At 54.7% G+C, this 12,779-nt stretch overlaps 1 protein-coding gene across 1 annotated transcript in view; it reads right to left on the bottom strand.

The window, feature by feature from the left end:
* The window catches only part of DPP6 (dipeptidyl peptidase like 6), a 400,214-nt gene that overhangs the window by 351,545 nt on the left and 35,890 nt on the right, over positions 1-12,779 (bottom strand). The window lies entirely within an intron of this gene.

The following is a 12,779-nucleotide window of genomic DNA, read 5'->3' as shown; positions in this document are numbered from 1 at the left end:
GCTTCCTTGTGCACCCTTGTGCTCGGACTGACAAGTGTCCAGCGCGCGTGTCCCCAACAAATGAAACCATGAGCAGAGGAGCGTGAGCCAGCGTGTCTCCCCCCGACTTTCGACCAAAAACTGACGTCATACAATTTTAAATACATCTCGTTTTCAAAACCTACCTGTAGCTAGTGGCTCTACTGATAGGAATATATGAGAGTATTCCCAAGCGTGCATATAAACAACCCTCCAAATTTAATTAGAAGGTGTTTGTCTTTGACATTGTCTTACTTTGCCAAAGTTAGCCAAGAGTCGAAGAAACCATCTCAGTTCATCTCTACCTCGAGCCAGGGTTATTTCCTTGACCCACCAGGATCACAGCATTCTCAGGAATGAGATAATTCTGACCCAGGCCTTTATATAAACCGGCCACGGTATCTTCTGGTGCAGGGACTAGACTCCTAAGGACCAGGCCACAGGGGGCCGGGGTGCTCTGCTCTCCTCACACCTGTCCTGGGTGTGTTTACCACATGCCCAATTCACAGGCAGTGGGTCAAAGGATGGAGAATCCAGATACAAGTGTGAGTCATGTCACACCGCTCCAGCACTCTAGGTCCAAGCCACGCTACTTCAACTCCTCAGCTTATACTCAGCTAGTTGTTCTTTCTTCTACTAACTACTCAGTTTAGACTTCGTGAAACATTGGAAGACTTCTTGCTGGTATTAAATGCTGTCTTAAGGACATGGAAGTATAGACTATTGGACATAGGAGTATAAGACTATTGACAGCTCTTTAATACATAGAGTATTTATATAAAGAAGCATTATATAAGCAAATCATTGGAAAATATAAGCAGTTAACTGCACGAGAATCCTAGCATCTTCAGGCAAAGTGAAAATCTCTGTATAATGAAACTATTTTACAGAATCGGTAGAAAACAATATATATCTTAGGGTTCCTGTGGAATCTTTTAGAGAAGAGAAATAGCCACTCATCGGTGGACTGAGAGTAATGAACATAGAAAATGCATTTAGGTAGAGAGGAATTTCAGTTTGCTTATAGCAAAATGTATATGTCGCAAAGACTCCCATCATGGACGGCTTCAAATTATAACCCTAGCGCACACACAGCTTGAGAAGAGACGCTTCCGCTATCCACTCATAAATAGTCCCCGTTCACTTTCCCATAAGAGACGATCGTCCGCGAGAAGCCAGGAATCTGTGTATATTACTCTTTGAAAATATATAATGTAGTAGCAGGAAATACATTTTTTTAATTTAATTGCTACACGTCCACCAATAGAGCAGGGACTGCTACATAAAACACACATACAGCTCAGCCTCTAGTAAGATTATAAACGAAACTAGGGAAGCTAGGAAACCCCTAAAAACAGGTACTCCATGAACTAGGGTTACTACCTCAGGACACAAAGAGGCCTTTACGATTCAATACAAGCAATTGCGTTTTTACAAACTCATGTAAAAGAAACATGATTACATTGAATTCTAAGGTCAGGAAGGCAGCGCTGCCCCCATCTCCCGGCTTCCCCGCCGTCCTCGGCCCGCAGAGAAGGCCCCTTCTCAGGCCCTTGGAGAGCGACTGGGCGCACCTGTTTCTTCAACCTCATTTTTAACTTTTGTTCTGTTCTTTAACTTTTCCTGTTCTCTGCACTGCAGGCGCGCGGCCTTCCCTCTTCACCCGCCTCCCTCGCTTCCTGCACAGGGATTCTTCTGTGCTTTCCCCTTTACCTTAAGGCAAAGGACTTTCTCAATTTTTATTTATTTTTTAAAGATTTATTTTATTTATGCATAGAAGAACTGGGGTGCAGGCCAGAGGTGGGGGCATGAGAGGATTCCCCAGAGACAGAGCAGGGAACAGAGCAGGCGGATCTACTGAAACACACTGCTGAGGGGAGCAGCGGGGAGATGGGGGGGGGGGTGTCTGCTGCACCATGTGGGTCAGCAACCTGGCCGGGGATCTAACTCCTGCCACAGTGGCTGGCGATAGCTTGATAGCGCGGAGATTTTAACCCTGCGCCACCAAGGAGGCCAACTTCTCAATTTTAAACAACCAACCAAAAAACCCAAAACACAATATAGTCAGAGAAGTGCATACTCAGTGATACAGAACATACACGCACGATACAGAAGGACACGCGGCCCAGCGTGAGCAGATACCTCCATGACCCGTCACAGCCTGGACACATCCAGGTAACCAGAGTCAGATTAAGGAACAGATGTTGTGGGGTCTACAGCTCTTGTCCTAAGCTGCCACGAGTCTGCTTCCCACTCTGACCGTCCTCTTGGGGGGTCCTGAACCTCCCTCGTGGGACCAGACCACGTGGATGCTTGTAGTCGCGCTACCCCACCCATCTGCGTCTGCAGCTGCACTGACGCTCGCCTAGCTGCAGTCACCCCATCGCCAGGCGGTGCCCAAGGCCTGGCTGCACCGTAACCAACCCACACTGTGGTGCAGGGACGCCGCTTGCCACATCAGTTTGGAGTTGCTGTAGCTCACTAGTTATCCACATCCCCTTACAGGTCTTTGTTTCGTGTGTAGGACACCCCAGAGGACTGTACCCCCAGTGGTTGAATTGCCTTGTTAAAGGCTGGAGGTCAGCGATCGTAGCGGTAAAGGTTCATGGTACCAAATTACCCCAAACCAGCAGGCTACGGTTTCCCCTTTAGCTCCACCGTCTCCCTAATATCTGATATTGTCAGGTGATGTTTTGTCTTGTTTTGCTTTAAAAGTAACGCTTCTGATGAGAGTACACTGGTAACTTGTGCTCTCCACCGATTAATGATATTATAAAGGAAAACTTTCACAGATTTCTTAGTTATTTGGAACCGTTTTTCGTGTGTGTGAAAGATTTGTTAATGTGCTTGTTCATTTGTTTTTATTTTTAAACATGTTTAATATTTCCAGGAATAAATATTTTGACAGTTAAAAAGTATTAAAAATATAATCTTTCATTTTCTGGCTTACATTGACATAACGTTCCCTTTCTAAAATCATACTGGGGTGTTGGAAAAGTCATGACACAGTTTGTTCTTGGAAAAACATAGGAAAAAAAAAGTCATGACTTTTCCCACAACTCAATAAATCCACTGGGGTTATTAATTTTATTTTTGTTAAAAAAACAAATTTTGATTTTTAAATTTGCATCACACATTTTTTCCTATTTAATTAACAAGAGGTTTTTTTCACTTTTGTAGTATTTTATTTGCTGTTCTGTTCTCTAAATTATTGAGATGTTAGGTTACAAAATTGATCATTTTTAACATCCGATGTAAAATTATTTTGACAACTAGGCCATTTAGAAAGTAATTTCCAAACATTTAGAGATAGTCAAGCTATATTTCTATATTGCTATCTAGCTTAATCTCACCATGGTTAGAGAAAAAAACTCAGAATTTCAATCACTATAATTGGGGGTGCAGGGCATGAGAGAAGGATTTTCTTTAACTGATTGGAACAAAAAATCGATACATTGAACAGCGGGTGCTGTGTGCCCTCGCGCTGCAGCTGAGGGGTTCTGGATTTCTTAACCAGATCCATTTTGTTCCTTTTCAAATCTTCTCTATCCCCATTGATTTTTGGGGACCCTCTTGACGTACTCAGAGTGGTAAACTCTAAAGTGTGGTAAAATCCAAGATTGCAGATACGCCTCTTTCTCCTTAGTCCGTCCTCTTTTTTAGAAATGTCTGTTATTTGAGTCTGTGGGTGCAGAAGCCCCTAGCATGAAGGACAAACTGTAAGTGATACCCGGATTTTCAATGGCCAGGGGCCACACCCCAGCCCCTGTCCAGACCATGCAAGGATCAACTGCATCAGGGCCTTACTCCTGATGAAACACTGTTGATGTTTAGAAATACGTGACTTTTGGCGTTTGTGTTGTTAACAAAGTCACATGTGCCCCAACTTTATTTTGTCTACTAGTCGCTTATGTTTAACTTACTATTATTTAACTTTCAGGTTTTGTACAAACTTTTGTTGAGGCAGGTTTTTTCTTTCTTTTTTTTTTTTTTTGTGAGCTGCATGCGTTCGTCTGGTTTAACAATCTTTATCTTTTCATCTAAGTATCTAGCCCGTTTGTAGCAGCAGTTTTTTGTTGTTTATCAAAAATTATATCACTGATGTGCTGGCATCACAATGTATCTTATTAATTTTCTGTTAGGCCCATTTTCCTTCTTTGGATTAAGTATTCAACTGACTTGTTGCTCAGCAAGTCTTATCACTATTATTTCCACGTTTACCCCAGAAGTTAAAAATGGGCGTGTAACTAAGTGCTGAAGTAGGTCACCAATAATGTAAATTGTTGCTTTTATCCAATTGAACGATTGTGTCAGCTTCCGTGCAACTCTCCAGGAAAGCAGGAATCTGAGCAATCAAATGCCTTTCAACCAAATCCTGTCCTCCATGCGATCATGAATTGTCTGTAGTTTTTCCTAAATATTGCTCGATACACTCAAGAGTCACTGGATTTATCCAGCGATCCCACGGGGGTTTCTACTCCGGAGACGTGAGGACTCGCGGGCAGAGCCTGGGTGTGGCGTTCACAGCAGCATGGTTTATGGTGGAGAAGGGGGAGCCACCCACGGGCCCGCAGCCGGCGGGCGCATGAAGGGATGTGGTCCAGCGTCCGGGTGGCGCTGCGGGCGGCTGGGGATGCTGGCATTCCTCGCGGAGACGGGGTCACGCGGGAACACAGCCCACGACCCCCTTCACCCGACACACCCAGAGCAGGGACATCCCCAGAGGCAGAAGCCGGGGTCGCCTTCCCGGGTACAGGAGAGTGGGCGGGGGGGGGGGGGGGGGGGTATGGGGCACTGCTCGCGGGTAAGGACCCTCCGGGGAGTGATGGACACACTGGGGCCTTGAGGGTCCTACCTGGAGGCTGCACAAGGGTGGGGACAAACTAAGGGGCTTGAACTGGACATTTTAGTGGCTGAACTGTTGTCTATCAAAATTCTCTCTCGATAAAATTGTTTTTAAAAAGACTTGAGGGGAGAAGGGAAAACCCTCGGCTTTCGGACTAGCACAGTTAGAAACTGAAACTGGAAATGAAAGGCAATGCACGGTAGGCACGTTCTGTGCTCAAGAAAACCTCTCCACGTTTCATCCACACACACATACACCTGATAAAACATGAAATGCCAATTTTGTAAGACTGGCCGACGCACATTTATCTTAAGTAGGAAGAAAACATTTACGATAAAAATCTCATTTTCGTATCACTGAAGATAAATCCAGCTTCTCACATATGTGTTTCCTCTGAATGGTCTGCTCTGCTCGACGTCCTCTGCCTTCCCCCCGCTGATCTATTCATTTTCTCCGTAATGAGTTGCCAGATCTCTTTGCATTAAAACAATTATCCTTGATAAGCATTTCAAGTACCAAGTCCCCGTCTGCTGTTTAGCTCTCGCCTTCTTTTTATGAATATACTGAAGCTATTTCCGTGCATTCCCATCGGCTGTCCCTTGTTGAGCTGCTTGGAGGAAGCGACTCCCCGAAACCCGGCGCCGACCACCCAGTTTCTTCCCCGAGCTCGCACACGGCTGGGCCTGCCCCCGGCCTCAAAGGCAGCAAACCTGTGTCCGAGAGGAAACGCCTCAGGCCGATTTAGGCCCAACTTCTGAAACCGAACCAACCCCCAAGCTCGGGCTGGGAATCAGCTGGGGCTGGGCCGAGGCCCGCCGAGAGACGCGGGTAGCAGGGAGGGGCGAGGGCAGAGGCCAGGACGCCAAGGGGGCCGAGGCCAGCAGGGAGGGCGCTTCCGTCTGACCAGGCGCCGGCGGCCCGAGAGCCGCTGAGTCTCGCAACAGGCAGAGACGCGCTTTCCTTGCCTTCACGCCCGAACGTCATTTCCTCTTCTCCAGCGGGGTCTGGGCCAGCTCACCCGGCCGCGTGGCGTGATGCCTTGCCTCTTTTTCATGCGTCCATCTTTCCCTTTATTTCTCAAGTCCCGCTGACGGCCGCGTGCCTGAGTGTGGACGCCAGCCCGGGGCTGCACGGCCGCGGGTCCAGCAGGAGGCAGGCCTGGCTTCCTTCCCTCATCTTTTCACTTGCTGATTCCCACCAACTGTTTGCCGGTTTGTCCCTGGGGCTGTCCTGAGAGAGCTGCCCGTTCTGTTCGTGCAGCCAAAGGTGGGCAGGGCCATCATGCGTGACCGAGCCGTCACCAGCTGCCTGGCCCTGGCGCCACCGTCCGCTTCGACCTGGCGAGCCGTAGGCCTGGCCTCTGCAGAGGTCCTGAGACACTTGTCACTTCCCGAGGAGCAGACAGGCTAGGAGAGGCCTCTGCTGCGCTGCCTGTCCCATGGCCCTGACTCCTGACCAGGGCTCCAAGTCCCCGGAGATTCTTGCGATGACAGGAGAGGCTTTTGTTTCCGTGGGGGGCTCCTGGGTGTTACCAGGAAGAGCAAGTCACTGATCCAAGCCTGAGCTCCCGGCCACCCCCGCGCTGGCTGGGGTCTGAGTCCATAATCAGGCGCATCCTGGTGGCCTGCGAAACAGCCCCGCCCTGGCTGGGAGCTCCAGGTCAGGGCGACGCACCTGGAGAGGGGAGCCCCACCTGCCAGACCCAACCCCCACCCCAACCGCCACCCCTCTGGCCGTCCATCGTGTCCTGCTTCATATTCACCATAGCAAACCAGCAAGTGTAAGCAGGTGTCTCCTGAGGGCAGGGCTGGCGGGGCAGGGGCCGGAGGCTCAGGAGGCGGCTGAGCCCCGGCCCCACGGATTTTTATGCTCTTTCTCTTGGCTCCCTCCGGTGTCCTCCTGCGGTCGCCCCTCCCGTAGCCCCGTCCCCGCGGCCCCCTGCAGCTCCACCATCAAGCCGCAGGTGATGGCCGCAGAGGCAGGTGGCATGGAGCGCCGGATCAGAGCATCCACCCGCAGAGCTTCTCCGGCAATTAAACCAAGTGACTGAACCTGAGGACAGGGTCATGGACCCCCAGTTTGTATGCAAGTTGGAGAGAAATGTGGGGAACCTGGGGCCCCACGACTCATGATTGACACCTGGAGCGGGCACGGGGGGGCTCCCTGGCAGGCAGCGCTGGATCCAAACGGAGCTGCAGGACGCCCTGCGGGTGCCCAGCCCGGCGGCTCAGCATGGGAGAAGCCGCCACCAGGGCCCGCCTGCCCCGTGGGTGGGAAGGGAAGCGGCCGTCCCGCCCGGGGCCTGCCCCGGGGAAGAGCTGCCCCAGCTGTCCCTGAGCTCGCGTCTGCCTCCGTGGACCGGGCAGCTGAGAAAGCCCCGCAGGGCCAGTTCCGCGGCGTCCGGGAGCGATTCCGCGTGGCCATGACGCCCTGCCCTGGGCGCACGCCTCCCGCTCCAAGACAGGCAGGAGCCTGCCGTGGCCGGCGCTTCGGCCGGTGGGTGACGTGCGGGTCGCAGCTCACTGGCCGCGGGCGGGCCAGGCCACCAGCCCGCGCCCGCCTCCGGCCTCGGGCGCCCTCCCCTCCTGCCCCTGCACCAACCCCCCTCCGCGGCCCGCGAGACGGCGCGACCCCTGCAGGGACGGGGCTTCTGGAGAACGAGACGCATCCGAGAAGCATTGAGAAGCACGGCCCATGGACGTAGCATCGATCCCCAGCCTCGCCCTCCGCCAGGCGCCAGGGCCGCCCTGCTTGGGAAGCGCGGCCAGGCACGAAGTTTCAATTTTGAGACTCTAAACGGTGTCAGCTAAAATCACCGATAATGCCAGAGCAAGGACTGCACTTCCACAGCTGCACATTACACGTGCGCTCCCACTACGTGCTCACTGTTATTGCCACTAATACTAAGCCCAGGGCCCTAACTTTACATTGAAGTCTTTTCTTCTAATGCAGAAAATTAATTACCCTAAAAGTTTCTAACTATCTGCATATGATTAAAAAAGAAACATCATCTGTGATAACCAACGAGGAACATCGCGCAACCGGTGAAATAACTGGAGAGGACCTGGAGGATAATGAAAGTGCCATCTTGTAACACCTGCCACCCCGCTAAGCATCTCGGGGCGCTTTTAAAAGCCAACTTATTCTCCATAATTAGAGCCGGGAAAGGCCGAGCCGAGCGCCGTGCCCCCTCCCACCCCCTCCCACCCCCTCCCGCCCGCGTTGGGTGTCAGCACAGACGCCGAGGCCGGGGTGTCAGCTGTGTGCGGCGGCGAGAACCAGGAGCGAGGCAGAGCACCCCTGAAGAGCTGGGAAGCCACGACACCACCAGGCTCCGAGGACCAGGTGCGCTGGGCAGGAAGAGGAGGCTCCGGGAACGGGGTGAGGGGCAGTGCGGGGGGATGGGCTGGGTCAGGGGTGGCGGGGAGCCTTCCCTGCTGCTGGCTGGCCAGGGGGGCAGGGGCCAGGCGGGGACCACCCGGTGGGGACTACGGGCTGCAGTTCAGGGGGCTGGGGGTGCTCCCACCTCACTCCCCTCTGCCCTCCACGCCTGCCGTGCGCCCCACCCATCAGAGGCCAAAGGGCAAGGGTGCCCTCCTGCATCAGCCCCTGCAGGGGAGGGTGGAGGTGCCATGCACAGCCCCCAACACCGAGGACACTCCTGGCTGCCGCCAAAATTGGGTTCCTGTGACGCGTTCCTTGGGACCCCCTAGAACTCTGACCACTATTACTTCAATAATAAAACAAAGTCAAACCCCCCACCCCTCCCCCACCAAAATACAATTCACAGCCAGGGTCCCTGGCGCAGCCCCACATTTCTGAATAACAAGGCGGAAGGTGTCCTCTGCGGTCGCCCTGCCTGATGGAGGCGACCGTCACCCGTCACAGAGCAGCTGCCGCCTGGGGCCGCTGGCCCAGAGCCCCCCTCTGTCTGGGGCTTCTGCCGGCAGCTCCTGGGCCCAGTTAAGGTCCCCAAGTGGCTCGGCTTGGCCGCACAACCTCGTCCCCCCGCATCCAAGCGCTGCCCAGGCACCCTCCCAGGGGTCACAGGGCCTCAGGAGACGGCCTTTGTGGGGTGCAGACATCCCGCCCATAATCCAGTCCTGTCCCTCCTGGGACACGGTGTCCGCCTCTCTCCCCAGCGCTGCCCGGGGCACCCGCCTGACACTGCACAGCAGCCGGGAGCCTGCAAGGGCGGGCGTTTTGCTCGTGTGAGCAGCTCTGCCCTCCTGGCCCACCCCGGGGCTCGTGCTCGCCTCCCAGGGGAGACAAGGCTGCTAGGACACGGGGGCAGTGCCTGGGGGAGGCGGCCACACTGCCGGGAGTTTCCGAGTGGCAAAGCTGGCAGGGGCAGGAGCATCACTGACGGTGCCACCACACAGCACAGCCTGAGGGTACTTCATTGTCATGGATGATGGTGATTACATCCCTCCAGCAGCTCCACCCGCCAGCCGCCAGCCGCGCCCTCCCTGGCACTCCGCGACTCCCATGCACCAAAGAGGAAGCAAAACCCTCAGGGCATTAGCATCTCTGGGCACAGCTGGACCGGAGGCCTGGCGGGTGGAGGCTGAGCGGGGAGGGGAGGCAGGGTCTCGCACAGGACGCAAACGGCCCTGAGGCCCCAGCACGTGCCCTGTAAGCCATCGGGAAGCCTTTTGTGCCATCTGGGGCGGGGGCAGGGATAGGAGGGGGTGCACAGGAGAGGGGGAGCAGGAGCCAGCCCAGACCTCTCCCCTAGAACAGAACCCTGGTTCTTGCTCCCTCCACACCCGGCTCCCCCTGCCACCCCTCCCCCCAGCCTTGCTGCACCCACGTCCTGGTGACTTCCAAACCCGGGAGCAAGAGTCTCCTTCCTGGGGCCACCAGAACCAGCTCGTCTGACCACAGAGAAGCTGCCTGGCCAGCCCTGAGCCAGAGGGACAGGGAAAAAGACACAATAAACACCAAGCCCTCGCTCCGGCCAGGCTGAGGCGCCTCCCACAGGCCCCCTGGGGCACATGGTCCTGGCTGAACACAGTGGACAGATCAAGGAGCCGGGCAGCGGGCGCCAGAGATGCAGCAGCAGCCCCACCTCAGAGCCCCCCAGTCAACTGGAAACAACCGATCGCATTTTTTGCGATTACTTCACTTTGCACCTGGTCTTCTTCCTACCGAGGGCAGCCTGGCTTGACCTTATCCAAACTGCCACCCGCCCCAACGACACGCCGGCCGCAGGCGGGTGAACCGCACCGGGCGGGCAGCTCCTGAGGGGCCAGTGCTGCCCCACGCCAAGCGCATCAGCATGCCAGGGGGCGGCTGGGTTTGCTTCTCTAGTTCCTCTGATGTCTTAATACCGCCTGAGCAGTGGACGCGGCCTCCGATGGAAAAACACCGCCGCCCCGCACGACTTAACATTCCGAGCGGATCCCCAGACGTTCTCCGGCAGAAGAATCGGAGCTTTGTTCCCGGTGGCGCTGAGGAAGCAGCGCGGGGCCGGCGGGCGGCGGGGGGTGGGGGGGTCGCTTTTCCAATGGTAGAAATAACTTCTCTGCGAGAGAATTTTAGATTTTGTGTTGAGCTTAGCACTTTAAATAGTGACTGTGCAGCTAGCACCGGCAATTGTATACACACACACACACACACACACACACACAGTGAGGCAAGTGGGGGGGGGGTGTCCCAGTTCTAAGGACACACAGACCAACAGGCATGACTTGCAGGGCCAGCCGGGAGTGTCTCAATAACCAGTAAGGCTTTTACGTGACTTGTTTGAAAAGTGAAATGATGACAATGTTTGTTGGAAACTTTAGTTTGTGACCCTAAAATGTGCCCTGCAAGGAAACAGGCCTATTTCCATTTCAAAAACTGTCTCACGCCAGACAAGGAATGACCTGCGAGCCGCATCACACAGCACCCCGGAGCCCCCACAACTGCACAGGAGGTGGAGAAACAGGAGCCAGGCGGCGGGGAGTCCAGCCAACGCTGGGCTGGGCCTGGGAACACGACGGGGCTCGGCATTTCCCGTGAGAGAAGCTCCAGGCCACGCGCCCCGGCTCGCGCCGGCTCCCGGAGCCTCCAGCGCGGGGGACCGAGTCTCTTAAGGAGCCAGTGGCCGCCACGTCACCGCCTCCTGGATGGAGGCACGGAGGCCTCGGTTCTCTTGAGCACATGCTTTACCGCTTAGGCCTGACCTAGTTACTGCAGTGAACCAGCAAGCGAGGCCCCAGGACCGGCAGGGTGGGGTGGGGAGGCTGATCCGTGGGCCCGGACGGCAGGACACCCCCGGGTGGGTGGATGGCTCGGGAGTAAGCCGTTACATCTGGCCACGCCTGAGGCCGGCTGTCCCCTGGATCGTCCCCGGTCCCCGGTCCTCCCCGATGTGCTCCATGCTGTTCTCACACACGCTGTCACGAATGAAATGACCCTATTTGGGGGGAGAATCCTCCATCCGCCCAGGCCTGGACGCTGGGGAAGCAGGGGTGCAGGGACAGGTACGCTGCCAGTGACCCAAACCATTCAAAACAGGACAGAGAAATGGCCTCGGTTCAGGAAGGGGAGGTGATGGCACGGTTCCTGCCGCCTGCTTCCAAGGCCTGTTGAGCCCCCCACGCGGGCTGTGGGGCCTGGGACTGATGCTGTGTGGGGCCTGGGACTGATGCTGACCCCAGGACGCAGCCACAGCGATGGTGACGAGGCTGCCCCGCTGGCCTACCTGGCAGCTGCTCCCTGGGGCTGTGAAGGACAAGCTGCCGCCAGTGAGCTGTCAGACCCACATGGGAAGAAAGGAGCCTCCTCCAGAGCCAGACCCCGGAGCCAGAGCCAGCCTCCCCCAGCCACAGCCAGGCCCCCTTCCAGAGCCCCCCCAGAGTCAGCCCCCCACAGCCAGGGCCAGCCTGGAAGAACACGGCCCGGACTTGCGGTATTCTCTGTCCTTCCCAGCGGCCCACCAGGCGCACCTAGTTGATAGCTGAGGTGCCGTTGTCCACAGAATACAGATCATTTTTAAATAGAAAAAAAAAACACAAGAACAAGAAAGTGGATACAAATTAATTTTGATGTTTCACTTAATGTAAAAGACACTTAAGATGCCTCAGGAGGCATGAAACAAGGTCTCTGAAGACAGTGCCCAGCAGCGCTGGAGGGGGGGAGGGCGCCATCCTGGATGAGTCGAGCAGGTGCGGCCGAGGCAGGACCCCCGTGGCCGAGGCAGGACCCCCCGCGCCCGCCCGGCGTCCTCCAGAACGCCCAGAAAAGGCCAGACTATCTTACGTAGCTAAACACAGCCTGGAAATCCTGGAAACAAAAGCTGACAGGAAACTTCCATTTCCAGCAGCATTGCTCAGCTGACCTTTGGAAAGACTGTGGTATTCAAAAGAAAAAAACGATGGGGAAATGTTAAGCCTTTTTTTTGGTGGTTGCTTTGCTGTTGCTTTAAGTATGCGGCTTCACAGGAGTTGAAGTGGAAGGAAAATTAGGGTTTTATGAGCCTTGGAAAAGGAGACAAGAGCTGGTCCCCAGTAAGTGGGGGCCTGGCTGCTGCGAGGCAGCAGGTGCAGCAGGGGGCTGGGGAGCCCCTGCAGATGCGGGGTCCCGGCCTGGTCAGCCTCGAAACCCCAGGAACATTCTGCGAGAGACAACAATTCATCTCTACTGATTATTTCTAAGCACCTCTGGGTGTAGAGCCTCCGTTCACACGAATTGCGAGGCCCATAAAACATCAAGCCAAACAGTAATTTAAGGCAATTCGATTTTGGGTCTGTCCCATGTATTTGCTCTACAAAAATACATAAATTCCTCCCCAGGCTTAAAGGTGAATTGCAAAGGGAGCAGAGGCCTCCCAATAAAAAACAGCTCAAATAAGCATAAAGAAATAAGCCGTCATGAATTAAAATCAAAAGAAACAACCCTCTCCTCGTTACCGACCCCAGGAGACGGA

The sequence above is a fragment of the Talpa occidentalis genome, unplaced genomic scaffold, assembly GCF_014898055.3.
Source record: "Talpa occidentalis isolate TD23 unplaced genomic scaffold, MPIMG_talOcc4v2.1, whole genome shotgun sequence".
NCBI lineage: Eukaryota > Metazoa > Chordata > Mammalia > Eulipotyphla > Talpidae > Talpa > Talpa occidentalis.
Note: the sequence above shows the minus strand (reverse complement) of the source record. Positions and strands in the feature narration are given on the sequence as shown.